Source organism: Dermacentor variabilis, chromosome 4 (assembly GCF_050947875.1).
Source record: "Dermacentor variabilis isolate Ectoservices chromosome 4, ASM5094787v1, whole genome shotgun sequence".
Taxonomy (NCBI): Eukaryota; Metazoa; Arthropoda; class Arachnida; order Ixodida; family Ixodidae; genus Dermacentor; species Dermacentor variabilis.
In genome coordinates, this window is record NC_134571.1 from 180975920 (window position 1) to 180985368 (window position 9449).

The 9449-nt window shown below is 40.9% G+C and overlaps 1 long non-coding RNA gene across 1 annotated transcript; it reads left to right on the top strand.

Annotated features, from left to right (window-relative positions):
* The first annotated feature begins 507 nt into the window (after window positions 1-507).
* LOC142578085 (uncharacterized) lies at window positions 508-8198 on the top strand. Its single transcript, XR_012827161.1, has 3 exons — window positions 508-761; window positions 2267-2403; window positions 7435-8198. It is a non-coding gene; the product is annotated as an uncharacterized LOC142578085 (long non-coding RNA).
* Window positions 8199-9449: the final 1251 nt, after the last annotated feature.

Below are 9449 nucleotides of genomic sequence, written 5' to 3' on the forward strand. Positions count from 1 at the left end.
GTTATAAAAAAAAAATCGCAGGGTTCGCGAATTTCGCGATAAGAACCAACACCAACCTACACCCCCGCCCCCCGCTGAGCGATGCCGTCTTGATCGCCCCCTCCCAACCCCGGGAAAAGGGACACTACCTCTCTATCTCAGTTGAAGAAACGATGATGAAACGTTAACAACGACAAGAACGGCATTTTCTAACGAGTTGCTTTATGGCCTCTGAGATTTGCGCGCGAAGCTGGCGCGCGCGAACCTGGGAGGCCATAACTGGCCGCTTAATAGCATAAAAAGACAAAGATAATGCCAAACGACACAGTTAAAAATTCAAACAAAGAACTGATCCTAGCTATACTGTTTGGGGAAAAGAAATAAAAAATTAGACAGCCGCAACACACGCCACTAAAGCCACCGCCGTCGGCATAACGCGGAACCAACAGTTGGCAACGTTCATTCGCGCGTCATTGCTTCGTCCCACGGATGCTTCGTCCGCTTCGTCTCCGCAACGAGAGCCGCCATCTTCTCGCGCCTAACGTTTTGTATGGTTTTGTTCTCTGCAATCCGCGCACACAGCTCATCGGTGGATGCACGTATGCTCGGCGTCGCAATGCGGCCTGCGTCATTTTCTGGTGTTCGCGCAATCGGTGTGAAACATGTCACACGTGAAATGTTTGATGGAAGTGCCTCTCGTCCGAGTCAAGCCGCCGTACGGGTGTATGGCTGCGCGCCCCGTTCTCGGAAGCGTCGACGGGTTTCCGGCATGCGGATTTCAGGTACGTGCAAATGCGTTTCGCCCTCCTATTGAGCTCCGGAGCAAAGCGTGCAATATTTCATGTGAAAGATGCAGTGCCTGTCATCATGGTGTGAATTTCGAGCGGCAAACGAGAACTTTAGCACTTAGAGCACACCGCGGCTGCTAAGTCAGCGTGGAAATTGTTTTACGTTACAGGTAATATGTTGCTGTCAGTCTAATCTGCGGCTTGTGGACAGCTAGCCCATTGACTTTTGCTTGTGGCAGCGATAGGTATATAAATGGAAGCGGTAATAATTTTTGAGAGCAGAGAGTTGTTTCGCTCGATGTTTGGTCGTGTTCATGGCGTTATGAAAGCTAGAAAACTAACTGGCTTGATCGTGCTTAGTTCCAACTCCAAGGGGCGTAACGTTGGCGCTGTATATGTTTGTTTTCGGTGTCACGAGTACCACTTTCATGCTTTTGTTGCCTGAGAGTGGTAGCTGCTGCATGCCGTCTGGGCAGAATACAATAAAAGCAATTTCCTCACTTTCATACGTATGCAATGTGACGTAACAAAATTTCTAGCGTTTTATTCGGAGCGTAAATATCCAGTATAGTTTAGTAAGAAACTCAAATTCTGTCTTAGCTTAGTAGGCGTGAAACAAGTGAAACTGTCATTCCTTTTTGAATTGTTCGCCCAAACCGCACCGCCCGCAGATGCGTCATCGGGTAATTGATAGTAGCTTCGCTACGTGAGTTGTTTTATGCGCCAATATTGCCCGGTTAAGTATCCTGTTAATTTATGCCGACGCTCGTTTATCTTGATTTTAAGCGGTTACTATCCCCGAGTACCGGACGATGCCAAACTTGTGAGGTGTAGCAAACGCGGGAAATTCAGTGGCGTGGCTGCAAGTTCCTGTTTTTACGTTTCTTGCATTCAAAGCCAACAGACACAGTATCACTGATTTACTTTCCATTTCTGCTGTACTTGATCAATCTAACGTGACAACTGCATTCGCTCTTTAATGTTCTCCATTTACCATGTATTCAGCTTGGCTGCCGTCATCTGTTCAGAGGATGCCACTGTGATAGCTCTTTCGTATAGCACGTGCCTCTAGGCCCTTGTGTTTCAAGGGCGCTCTGGTGAGGCAGCAGTGCTCCAAGTAATTTTACCATCCTATATATTTTCTATTTTGCATCATTCTTCCACGATGGATTTTAATGTTCATAGTATTCGTCATTAGTCATCGCCATAATTTTATAGCACGTAGGTTTTACGCACTTTACAGCGACAATTTTTAGGCCAGTTTACAGCCAAGTCACATCTTCCATAATACGTCAACATTACCACTTGTCATGGCGCTCTTTGGCCAAACCTGGCCCTTGCGCCATAAAACACCACACATCATCATCATCAGCTTGGCTGCCAGAAAATGCTTGAATTTCTTTCAGTATCCAAGTGACGAAATATTTCGCTGACGGCCGTGTGTGAAACGCACAAGATGACAAAACTGATAGCAAAATGATGAGATATTTCTTTTATAGCGTTTGGACTCGACTTTTGGTGAGGATGTCGATCGACCTTGGACCTGGTGACAGCACACCCGACATCTCCAAAGTGCAGCCTATCAGTTGAGTGCACTCGAATGGACCATCAACATCGGAAAATGAAGCAGAGCCAGGTAGGGGCAATTTTTACTTTGGCACAGAATACTGACAGCAGCCTCTTTCTTTAAGAACTAAATAACATATTTACAAACCAATCCTTTCTCTTTGTGCAGCCTACATAGAATTGTTTTTTTTTTGCTTGTTATACAGACCTTCAGAAAGCAGTTCTTCTGAACCCTTTTTGCATGCACAAATAAATAAAGAGGAGTGCACTTTCTGAAGAAATTGATGCACTGAAATGTGCGTTCGACACACAATGAGATGCAAAATAACCAACAACTTTAAAGCGGTAAAAAAAAAGTTTGAAACATGTTCTAACATCATAACCTGCCTTGGCATACGGATCTAAATATAACAGCAACAGAGGTGCATGCAGAGAAGTGTTTGTAAATGTTTGCAAGATATGTGCATTGTCTAAGAAATTGTTTTTATTTACTTGGAGCTTCTTGGTGCCATGGCAGTGCAGTAAAAGCTCGAGATGATGCCCCTGCTCCTAATAAAGCACCTTAAGATTTTAAAATTAAATTATGGGCTTTGATATTCCAAAGTCACAACCTGAAGTTTTGGGAACCTGGCCTTCTTTAATGTACACCTGAATCTAAGTGCATAAGCATTATTGCATTTTACCCTCATTGGAGGGCAGCTGCCATGGCCTAGATTGAAGCTGGGACCAGCATGACTGAGCAGCATGGCATCATAGTAAGTGGGCTATAACATCAGGCCAAAATAAGAAATATTGCTTAGAGCTACCAACTTCTTGGCTCAGAAGCACTTTGCACTACCGTTTATGTACCAATTTCTTTTTAGACTGACTCCATTATTAGGGTGCGAAGCTTCAATTAGTCAAAACCAGCCTAAATTACAGAACCAGCTCAAAACACGCACCATGTATAGCTGAATTTGGACATGAAAATGGAGTCAGTTCATGTCGCCGAAAATGGAGGTGGCAGTCACACTATTTCATGCATTTTGCCTAAAACATAGTCAATAATAATTAATCAATTTCTAAAATATTCTTTTCATAAAGTTTTTTCAAGCATGAAAGGAGGAGCCAAATGGTGTTCAGGTGCACGAGCGGTTAGTTGCACGGCACTTCTTGCATGTGTTCACTGGCTTCTTTCAAGCTTTAAAAAAAAATTTGTTGCACCTATTGAGCAGTAGAAAGCTGGATTGGGAATTTTTCAGGATGCTCTACAATTTTCGCACTGACACTTTTGCTTTGAATATAATATTTGAGCAGTTAAATAATCGTTAATAACTAATTACCTAATTAGGAAAAATGCAAGAATTGGTTTCACTACCTCAAAACGATGGCAAACGACATTACCTTGGTGCTGTCCAGCTACGTGGTACTTGTACATATTTAAAGCTTGCACATGTCATACAGACCACCTGGTAATTACAAGGCATATATAGAAGTGGCTAAGTTGAGTGAGCCAGCCATGTGTAGCGAATCATGAGAAACAGCCATGTTTCTTTGACTTAAGGGCATGCTACATAAACAATATTTCTCCACGTGTAAGATCATATGCATCTTTCAAGTATATTGCCTCGTGTGTTGAAAATAAACCATCCTCGCACTTCCTTCATTATGTCTTCATCGGTTGCTATGCTAAATTTTTAACATGCAACTGCACAAATTTTCATCTAGTTTTCATATTTCCTCGTTGTTTGGTGGCTTTATTTCTGAACAAGATGTTTTCGTTAAACCCTGTTGCACTCAGCAGTACACAGCATTTCTGCCTAGAGTGGGAATTTTTTTTTCAGATTGACATTAATACACCTTGCCTGGGCAATGTAAAGCATTGTATATAACACGGCCCTGCAATAATGTTTTATATTGCATTCCAGCATCATGCAAAACTGTTTACTTATTAGATTAGGATATGTATAAGTGTTGGAAGTAACAGAACTGGAAGAAGCCAGCAGATAATGAGGCCAAGGAAAGCATACAGGAACATGTTTTAAGTTTTTTATATGAAGTATAGAAATGATAAATTCTAGGTAAGTGAAAGTGGATTAAAAGATATCCACCTTTGGGTGGGGAATTGACCCATAACCTTCACATTACGCATGTGATATACTAACCACTGTGGTACTGCGGCCGTGTTCGAGCGTCGACAATCTGAGGGGCCATTGTGGATGGTTGAATGCTGCCTCGGCGGCACAGTGGTTAGTGCATTGCATGCCTAATGCAAAGGCTGTAGGTTCGTTCTCCCCCCATGCCTAGTTGCTTTTTTGACCATTTTCATTTCCCTTTATCATTTCTACATTTAAATATAAAATTACAAATAAGTTTCCACGTGCCTTCCCTGACATCTTGCAGCTGTGATTCAGAAAGATTTTGACCCTCAGAATCCTTTCTTCTCGTTTGGAAGAACAGGAGCTTCACTTTAAAAATAATGAGTTCACCTTGTTCAGCATCTCAATGTGGTCTCAAATCTTATCACAGCATGCGTATTACTAAGTGAAGTTTTTGTTAAGATGATGATATAGCATGGGACGTAATTAGTAGCCTTTGTGTACAGATATATTACTAGTCTAATAAACAGGAGCATTTTAAGAAGCACTTCTAACATGGTCTGAGCATGTGTTTAAAAACACTATTCTAGCATGATTTCAGGCATAACTGTTGCCCCTGAAAAATATTCGGATCATCTGCATTGGCATTGTTTTTAGAGAGCACCAATACTGCTTTGATAGAAGTAGCCTCGTGGAACATGAAGCATCGCTTCTTGCTGAGTCAAGGAAATATCTGCATATCTGAGGCGCATGCGTCATATGCTCGAATGCTGTTTAAAGGCTGCTAATAAGAAAATTACTTCACTTGCCTTCCAGAGATTGTTTCAGTAGTCTATGCTACTTGATCATAAACAATTTACCAGAGTGAACATTCATCACAGTTGGCTTGGCAATGTTTATGCAAAATACCACAATTGCCTACTAGACATGTGACTGCACTAAAACTTGGAATTAATGACCAGTAAGATTTATGGGACCAGCAAAACTTAGTTTATTACTCCATAACAAAGCGCGAGGCACTTCGGTTATTTCTGCCATGAGTTTCTTACAGTAATTACCAGAGGGAACTCTGGCGCTGCTGTCGTACCACGATGGGAATGATGGGAAGCACATGGATTTCTGATATTTGTGCTTGTGAATTCAGACGTTCTTGTCGCTTCGTATATTATAGGCTATATAAATCTTATTGTCGTAAATTTCAGCGTAGTCTATACTCTTCTAAGTGCAGAAGACGGCGCCAACACGCACAATTTCTATTAATTGCAACGATTGAGCTTGTCCAGGTGGCCAAGTCAGAAGGCGCCAAGCGTCTCAAGGCACTGGTATGCCCGCGATAAATTCATCAGGGCGTTGCACTCGCTTGTCGTTACATGCCTCCGTGGCTTAATGGTTTCAATATCAGACTTCTGTTCTAGAGTTCCTGTGTTTGAATCCTGTCGTCGGACGATTTTAATGTTTATTTATTTATGACGCAGTATATTGTTGAAAATGACTAGTTTACAAAGTCACAAAACCGTTTGAAGCCAAACAGACGAAATTTAGGCAAATCCATGTACTTCCCATAATTTCCATGCTGGTACAGCCGTTCTTGTTTGATCTCCTGTGGACACTAACGTCAGAGTTCCCTCTAGTAATTATTGTATGAAACTGATTTCTGCACCTCGCTCGTGCAGAAGCGGCACCACACCTGCGTAAACATGCACTACCTTTCGGCCAAGTGCAGGGAATGCTGTGAACTCACCCTGTACAAAGCCTGCACTAAGTAAAACAAATCACAACGTGGAGTTGCTGCCACGTTGAACTGGTGGGATGAGTAGTGAAATGCAGCACCTCCTGAACTAGTTGAGAAAGTGCAGGTTAATCAAGTGGAGATTATATAATAACAGAAGTTGAGTGATTCTGCATTACACTCACGAAATATACTGCATGATACTTTTCCATTTATTTCCTCAGTTATTAAGAATCTCTTTTGCATTGTTGGACAAAACTATAGAATGCCAACATATTTTCTAGCATTCACTGGTAGCAAACATGTCAAAACTTGTAGTTTCTGGATTGCCGCTTTAGCCGTTAACCCCCAAGTTAATTCCGGAAAAATGTACCAAATTTTCCAAATTTTTTACGTACTCAATTTTTCGGTGTCATTCTCATTCTAAAAATATATTTCATTGGTCTCTGGTTATAAATAACATAAAAATAAGAGCTGCTCTTGAGGGCAGCTTTCCCTCAATGCCGACTGTAACTCATCTTGGACAATAAGAGCAGCATAACATCGGGCAGAAAGAGTGCGACTCGTCATTGGGGATATTGGTACTACCTCCAGTCACTAGTACAGCTTGGGATCAATGGTTAAAGGTTGCGACTTTGTTGCTGCCCAATTTTAATTCTGCAGCTGTTACACTTGGGTGTAGCGTGTGTATGTACGTGTGCATGCATTAAAATGACTTCACGCTAGAGCAAAGCAACTGTAGTGCAGAGAGGCGTTAGTCATCTTTATATATTTGCTTTGTAAAGATGCACTAAGTTTATCTTTTGCAGTATAGACTTGGCGCTCATTGGCCAAAGATGCCATTGTGCTACTAAAACCTATCAATTAATTCGCTTTTTGCAGTAGCAAGTGCTTATTCCTTTCTCAGGATCGGTCTGTGAGTTTTAATTTGCTTTTCTTGAACTGTGCAATTCCCACTCACAGGACTGCATGTCATCTGAGGTGTTCCTTTTTCAATCATGAATGATGAGGTTGTGTTTGTGAAACTCGATTTCTTGCCTCAAACGAGCTTGTACAAACTGACCAAGCTGATAATTCTACCTGCTTATATATTAAATATGTTGCGGTTATGAACCCTCATAATGAATGACACATAGTGTAAAAATTTTATCTAATGAAACAATTTAATGAAATTTTTCATGTTTTTCGCGTTCGTGTTCACTTCTCTACTCTCGTGTCCTGTCTGCATGCCTCAGCTCTTTTTTGCATATTAAATATCGTATAAACTTAACCATGCTTTTTTACCACAATGCAGGGGGAAAAGGTTCCGGTAACACCATGCATTCAGTATGGTGGCCCAGACGTGTACGCAAGCAACCTCCTTCATGTGGACCAAGAACTACTCTGCAGTGTCTCGCAGACTATCATGCGAAGCCCTCAACATTCTCGTCTCAGTGGAATGGCTGCTCATCTATCTGCGTGTCCATCACCAAGACGGCCAGTTGTAAAGCTCCTGTACCCGTTTAAGAAAGCTTAATGATTTCTTTTATTTAGTTTTCACTGTTGGCCGTAGAGTCTTAGCATTTTTGATGCTTCTAACATTTTTACCTGGCACAAAGTGGTGCAATAACTTTAAACCAGTGTAATGTATTTAAGTGATGCTCACTCTAATGCCTATCTGGTTTTGTTTGTGTTTAAGAAATTTGAATGTCTGATGAGGTAACAGCATTTGAATTTGTTATCGTGGCTCGTTTCAATGAGCTGCAAGGAAATAAGACGCAAAACTTGTCACACGCCAGTTGGAGCATTTTTGTTTTCATGACTAAAGTATACACGTTTCAAAAGATGGAAAGTGGGGAAAAAAGCCTCAAGAACATAATCGTCCTAGGATTGTCATGTCCTTACAACTCTGCAATGACTAATGTCTCATACATCTTGGGAGCACATTGGTCGCAATGCCTACAGGTATACTTGATAACAGAATAGCTTGCACTCAGATTTGCCACGCAGTTGATGGCTGATGGCTTTTGTTTGTCGTCTTCATGTTACTACTATGTATTCAATATTCATTTAGATGTGCTGCGGTGTTTTGCAGTCACCTATATATATATATATATATATATATATATATATATATATACATACATATATATATATATACTTCGTTTCAATAAAAATTTAGTTGAGAGTTAGTGCTCATCCTTTCTGCTTCTAGTCTGTGTCCGTGTCACTTCGCGCTACAATCCAAGATCATGTTACTTTACCAACTCGCCCAACTTTCGATCCTTGCGTTAAAGACACACTCAGACTTGTTCTTACTTATGTGACCGGTTATTTTTGTGCTTTATAATAAGATGCAGTGCTTTTCGAATGAAAACGTGATAGTTCATAGTGAGGTTATTTAAAGAAACTGTTCTGCTTAAAATTTAATTGAGCAAGCCTGTGCCATTATTCGGTGCTTATGTATTTGTATTGGTATGGTTTTACTACTTATCTTCCTTTTTACTTTTAAAATGTGCAAACATTATTATGTAACCATTTCTCTTTAATGAAATAAATACTTTTCTTCTGACATTTCGTCACAAATTTTACAATAATTTTGTTCAGTTAGGTAACCTTAGACGAGCTGATTCTTATTCTGGTAGCTTAACTTACAATGCCTGTGGAATATTAAATGCGAGCACATGGTGAAAAATAAACTAAATTATTGGGTATAAGCAGGTCACTGGCAGTATATGGAGCATACATATATTTCAGGAAATAGTGCATGCTTATATATTGAACAGCATGCACACCTACGCATGCTGTTTTGTTCGTAAATGCTGAAACATTATTCGACGTGGAAGCACTTTGTTCTTTGGCTTTCAGTGCTACCTTTAAGTCATATTTGTGAAAGAACTAGGAGAAGCATCCCGTGGAGATAATTGACAACTTTTATGAATAGAGGTATAAAATATGTGCTTAAAACGGCAAAAAACTGCTTGACAGGCAAACGTATGCTTCTGTTGTACTGCACTTGTTACCGTCGCCAATCCATGCATTGCTTGCGCTCTATTGCATTCAATATGAGCTACAACAACGAGCTGTGGTGTCTTTCCCTTCTGGTCGAGCTGGTGTTGCGAAAATTTTTGACCAAGAAAAGTGGAGGTTTTTAATTATTTCTGAAATGCATGTAACCATGCTTTTGGCTGTGTGCTGTTTCCACGGGGTTATAAGTACTGGTGCACCAAGGTGCGGGAGATCCTGTGTCCTTAGTGCAGCGCGCATTGTTATTGCGCTCTGCATCCTGCCGGCAGTGTACTATCACTGCAGAGGAAGATTACGAAAAGC